Source organism: Megalobrama amblycephala, linkage group LG8, assembly GCF_018812025.1.
Source record: "Megalobrama amblycephala isolate DHTTF-2021 linkage group LG8, ASM1881202v1, whole genome shotgun sequence".
In the NCBI taxonomy this organism is placed as follows: Eukaryota; Metazoa; Chordata; class Actinopteri; order Cypriniformes; family Xenocyprididae; genus Megalobrama; species Megalobrama amblycephala.
This window is the reverse complement of record NC_063051.1, coordinates 2,165,091-2,172,214: the sequence shown is the minus strand read 5'-3', so window position 1 is coordinate 2,172,214 and position 7,124 is coordinate 2,165,091.

Below are 7,124 nucleotides of genomic sequence, written 5' to 3'. Positions count from 1 at the left end.
TGACTGGTTTCGTGGTCCAGGGTCACATATAGTAGTGATGTCTGGAGGGGATACTTGTTTTTAATGTCCTTACAAGTTTGATTAAACCATCAAATATGAGGAAAATATTTTATATTAAGTGTCTTATAAATTTTAAATTAATACATTGTTTTATGTGACCAAGTAGGCAGAATGATTTTAACATCATTTTGAAGAAAAAACTCTTGACTAAAATATACAGTTCACAAAAGTCTTGTGAAAAAATATTTAATATGTGTTTTGAGGCCTTATTTCAGTGTATTTTTTTTTTCAAAAGCTATGCATATACATAATTCTCTCAAAAATACAAACATGTACATGTTGCTCACATATTATTGTAGCCTAGGTTAAAATTTAAAATATGAGGGAAGAACAAAACTACACTTGGTTAAGGTATTTATCTGACAAAATTTGGCAAAAAAAATGCATATATATATATATATATATATATATATATATATATATATATATATATATATATATATATATATATATATATATATATATATATATATACAGTACAGTCCAAAAGTTTGGAACCACTAAGATTTTTAATGTTTTTAAAAGAAGTTTCGTCTGCTCACCAAGGCTACATTTATTTAATTAAAAATACAGTAAAAACAGTAATATTGTGAAATATTATTACAATTTAAAATAACTGTTTTCTATTTGAATATATTTCACAAAGTAATTTATTTCTGTGATGCAAAGCTGAATTTTCAGCATCATTACTCCAGTCTTCAGTGTCACATGATCCTTCAGAAATCATTCTAATATGCTGATCTGCTGCTCAAGAAACATTTAATGTGTACAATTGTACAAAATATTTGTGTACAATATTTTTTTTCAGGATTATTTGATGAATATGTTGTATTCAATGTTTGCTTTTTCCTGTCAGCTTTTATATATATAAAATTTGGCAAAAAAAAAGAAAAAAAATGCATATATATATATATATATATATATATATATATATATATATATATATATATATATATATATATATATATATATATATATATATATATATATATGCATATTTTTTTTCTTTTTTTTTGCCAAATTTTATATATATAAAAGCTGACAGGAAAAAGCAAACATTGAATACAACATAATCAAATATTTAATATTAATATTTGGTCATTTTTGCATGTGTTCATAATTATTCTGTATGACAGCTTGGACAAAAATTATATCGCACAATTTGTCATGTTTAATTGCGTTATCACAAACAAAACAATCGACTCCAATCACAACTATGCAATATGATTACAAAATATTTAACACTATTTAACACATTTAACATTTTTAATAATATTTGAACAAAGGGTGAAAATGTCAATTTCCCTGGGCTGTACTACACACACACACACACACACACACACACACACACACACACTTTTTGTTTATTTTTGTGCGCCATCTAGCGATGCCAAGATCATGGGCTCAATTTTCAGCAAAATTCTCATGCATGAACTCATAAAAACTATATATACACTATCTGGCTCTTGTCTGCAGTGTAAACACATCCAGATCAAACCTCTCTGTCACTGTACTGATGCAGATGGTTGGATGTGAACTCTCACACAGGGGAATATGACAGTATTGATGGATGGATGTATTATTGATCAAGGCCTGAGTGCAGTGTGAATCAATGTGTTATTTCACCTTTTCCCCATGAGCGAAAGCCTAAAAATCACTAAATTAAATATAAGATGGACAACAAATACTACAAACATCTGTTTTCTGGTCAGCGCTAGAGGAACATAAAGAAAACCTTAATTATCAGAAGAAGTTCTGCAAAGAATTCATCAATAGAGCGTGTTTGTCAGGTGGAGACGTGTTATGCTTCTCATCTCTTCTGGTTTGTGTTGCCATGACAACATCTCATCTAACAATGAGTCCGTTCAGGTTGTGCGTGTTCATCGCCATCATCCTGTAACAGCGCTTCTGTGATGATGGAAAACATATAATATAAATCATAGCCTGACACTGCTGATGGACATGTGAAATAAAACACACTTACTGTATATTTACAGAGATGGCTTTGTTGAGAGCTGAAAAGGAAAGTATTTCAGATATGATATTTTGATAAAGCGAGCATTTTATTTAGAATAGCGTCACTGATTAATCTTTTATAGTAAGATTCTTGGACAATCTGGAATTTTAAAAGTGTGATTTAGACCCGGGAAAGTCATTGGAAATAAACAAATCTTAAGTCATTTACATTCTTTAATATTTTATATATATATATATATATATATATATATATATATATATATATATATATATATATATATATATATGAACTATCACTAAAAGAGTGAAAATGGTGAAAATATTGGAATTATTGACCAGTTAAGTCGCCTATACAGTCAAATGTAAGCCCTAAGCAAACCTTTAATTAAAATAAATTATTATTATATTTATTAAATTTTAATGTCGTTTTAAAATACACACAAAAAAAAGAAAATATTGTGACTTAACCCATGCTACCCCATGCAAAAATATGCACCGTAAAAAAGTTGCTGCCTTAAATTAAGTACAATCAACTTAAATGATACTAAACTGACTTTAAAAAAATGAGTAGAATCTTATAAAACTTATAAAAATAAGGAAAATTGCTTATTTTGATGAGTTAAAGTAATGTAAAAACATGTTGGCATGACTTATTATGATTTAGAAGTCATGAAAAAAAACAAATTAAGCAAACCTTTAATTAAAAATAAATGCATAAAATTTGAATGTTGTTTTAAAATACACAAAAATAAGAAAATATTGTGACTTAACCCATGCAAACTTATGAATAACAAGATGTTTGTAATTTGCATAAATATGCACTGTAAAAAAGTCACTGCCTTAAATTAAGTACAATCAACTTAAATTATACTAAACTGACTTTAAAAAATGAGTAGAATCTTATAAAACTTATAAAAATAAGGAAAATTGCTTATTTTGATGAGTTAAAGTAATGTAAAAACATGTTATCATGACTTATTATGATTTAGAAGTCATGAAAAAAAAAAAATTAAGCAAACCTTTAATTAAAAATAAATGCATAAAATTTGAATGTTGTTTTAAAATACACAAAAATAAGAAAATATTGTGACTTAACCCATGCAAACTTATGAATAACAAGATGTTTGTAATTTGCATAAATATGCACTGTAAAAAAGTCACTGCCTTAGATTAAGTACAATCAACTTGGCTGTTTAAGTCATTTCAACTTAAATTATATTAAACTGACTTTTATTTAATTAAAAAATGAGTTGAATCTTGTATAACAAAAAAAATTATTTAACTTATTTTGATGAGTAAAAGTAATGTGAAAACATGTTGTCATGACTTATTGATCATATAATTTTTTTACAATGTGCACAAATTTGAATATTACATCAAAAGTGAAATCATCATCACACAAAATTAGTATGCTTTTAAAAACTTTTAGGACAAAATGTCCTATAAAACTCCAAGAATCTAAAAACAGGGATCTGTAGTTTGTCCATGAATACAAAGTCAGTGCGCTCCAATGTTTGAAAACAATCACCCAAAAAAATTGATTAAAATGGTAAAAAACTAAATGGTGACCAGTTAAACCTCCTACAGATAGTTTAACAAATGACATTAGTACAATCAGAGGTTTTGAAGGTTGAAAAGACAATAGAAATATAAAAGACGAACCAAAAATGGAAAGTCTTTTCTTCTCTTCTGCACAACTGAACCGTTGGCGTTTCTTTCCACACGGCTCTCCAATAACAAACACCAAACAGCAAAGAAACGCTGAATCCTCCATCTGCTGAAGATGAAGCTCCAGAACAGATAATGCTGCCACATCTCTCCAGATCTCTTTCAGAACAGTGAACATGTTTTAGGAAAGAACCTTAAAAATGTTTTTCAAAGTTGTAAATAAAGAATACTGGAGTACATTTTACAAGAAAATACTTTCTGAATGTCTTCTAAATGTTCAAAACATACTTTTAAATGTTCTCTGAATGTTCTGAAACAAATAGTAACATATAAAGTGTTAGATTAACATCCAACTAAAACGTTTCTAATCCCAAAAATGGATGGAAACTGCTTAATTCTCAAATGTTTTATGCCATATTCCAATTTAATTTAAGTTAAATTTGGAAACATAGCTATGTGAATTTGTATATTAACATGTTGTTTTGCTCAAAAATGACCTTTAAAACATATATCATGTTTTTAATTCTTTTGATGATTATTTTGGCTTTTTCTGACAGTTTGGAGGATGCAAAATATTGTGCAAAAATTGTTCCATCCAACCAAACTTATCATTCACCAGCTCCCCTTTGAAACCATTCAATTAGACAGGACATTTGCAAGAGATAAGTAAAAAAAAAAGACCATATGATCATATAAACCCCAACAACAGCTTCTATAATAGTGTTTCATAGTCAGTCTAATCTCATCATGGCTGTTATTTCTGCATACGATATACTCTTTGATCCAAAATATCATGCTGTATCAACACAGCAAGCAATGCAACAAAACTAAAACACTCTTGTTATAATCAACGAAGCCGTGTCTTCTGCTAGTTCTCATTATTCTCCATTGATTAATGAGGCATGCAGGGTTCATGGGTCGCCTACATGATTGTGCTTTTACAAATGGTTCAGACTGAGGAGCTCGACCTCCACCTGAGCTGCTGAAGGTGACGTGAGTCCCATGGGAGGACGTCTGAAGATCGACGGGTTTAGTGATGCCCATCGACACGAGATCCACTGCGACAGGATGGAAACAGACCGCAGAGCTTAGAGCGAAATCTTACGTGAAATGAATGTGCAATTGATTTCTCTGAATCTCCACTTCATCAGCTTTATATGCACCAAACTTTAGAGTTTTACACACGCTCAGAATAAAAAGGTACAAAAGCTCTCACAAAGGTTCACTTTTGCACATTATTTACCTCTAAAGTTGCTCTATTAGTACTTTAAAGGTAACACATATTCATATATTATTTGCCTGATTTCTTTTTTATTTTTAAAACTTTATTATTTTTTTGGTGACAGTATTTTCTGAACCTGGTTTCATCCAATGTTCAGATCTATGTTCTTAATGAACTGTTATTAATCAATTTTGAGAAATTATTGTGACATCTATTAGTTTAAATTTTCACCTTCTTCACCTGTATGTTTTGTCTTATTATTGTGTTGAAAATTCTTTGGATTAATTTAATTCTTAATCTTATTTTTTATAATCTTTTTACTTTTTAATTCCTAATCTATAGAAGGGTATATCAGAAAAACACTCGGGAGGGTCCTTCAGGGTTTCGTGGAGGAATGAGGTGTCTATGTCACAATATCTAGCTACTGGAGTACCTCAGGGCTCGGTGCTTGGACCGCTTCTCTTCTTTATCTGCATGTCACTTATGTTTCAGCTTTGAAGATAATTAAATTCAGAGAGTAAATGACTTTATTACAAGTCACATCTGGATTTAATATTTCAGTAAAAGGTTCTTCTCTGACAAAGTTGCATCATTTACTGATGAGTTGCGCAATTACTAGGGATTTGCATGGATTTGTAATTCTCTAAAGTTGTTTATACTTAAAAGCTTATATTTTAGATGCTGTCTGTACATTGATATAAGTTAAATTTCCCCTGCAGTCGTTTTATCCTTTAAAACATCTTTGATAATCAAAATTGTTTTTGTTTTTTTGTAAAAATGTAAATAATATATTGGATAAATGTAGGTTGCATTAAATTTTTTTTTAAAAATTGTATGTAAGTGTATGCAAAAATATAAATAATATATAAGATGAATTTTAGTTGAATTAAAAACATGTATGTATTTGTGTATTAAGATGTAAGTAATATATAGGATCGATTTAACTTGCATTAAAAATAATGTAAAACGTAAAAATTGTATGTAAAAATGTAAATAACATAAGATAAATTCAAGGTGCATTAAAAATCATGTGAAAATTGTATATAAAAATTTAAATAATATATAAAATAAATTAGTTGCATTAAAAATGTATGTAAATAATATATAGGATCAATTTAACTTGCATTTAAAAACAATCCAAAACATTTAAAAATTGCATGTCAAATGTCATGTAAATTATGTAAAAATTGTTGGTAAAAATGTAAATAATATATAGGATCAATTTAATTTACATTAAAAATAACGTAAAACACGCATGTATGTAAAAATGCAAGATCAATTTTATCCATTAAAACATCTTTGATTTTCAAAATGACATATTTAAATGTTTTTTCCAGTGAAAATACTTTCTTCATGCCTTAAAATACCTTGAATGTAACTCGACACCATTGCTTCATTTAGTATACGCAGATTCATAAATATGCAAATTAGTCCCCGCCTCCACTCAATCACACCAGCTCGGATTACCTGTAGTAAACGCTACACAATGTCAAATGGAAATATTGGTTTAAATCAGCCATATATGTTTGAACCAGAAACTGATTCAGAAGAAGAATAGGAAGTGGAGAAAAGCCCCACCCTCTCATTTACGGGGTTGGTCACATGTTTGTGATGGTAGGAAACAGGGGCAGGTTTTTGAGAAAATACTCAGCAATGGTTTTGACTGATGAATTTGCACATGGTTTGTCTGAAAGCATATTGAAAACACCACATAGACTTATAAACATTCATTCAGAGACATGGTTTGTCAACCGGGACAGCCAGGAACCTTGGAGTTGAGATTGATGATCATTTAAACTTCACAGACGATATTGCAAGAACTGCCCAATCCTGCAGATTTGCCTAATACAACATTAGGAAGATGAGGCACTTCCAACTCCGCTTGCATCAAATTGAATAATAATCTTCTTTTTTGATGACAGTGACATCTTAAACAACTTAAAGTTCTGTATTCAATTAATAATATCAGTTCTCTGAGAATTACAGTCTCATGGCAGTATTTCTCCAGCACACTGTGAAAGGAGACAATGGATCAGAGCTCTTATGTGGGCCAAACGCACATCTGACTGCGGCACCTGTGACCCCGTTTCTCTACACTACACTTGAGTGTTTCTAGTGCCGGAGACCTTGAATAAATCCTCCTGCTGTAACATACAGACCTCTTGAGCACCTTTATCTACAACACATTGACGTACGG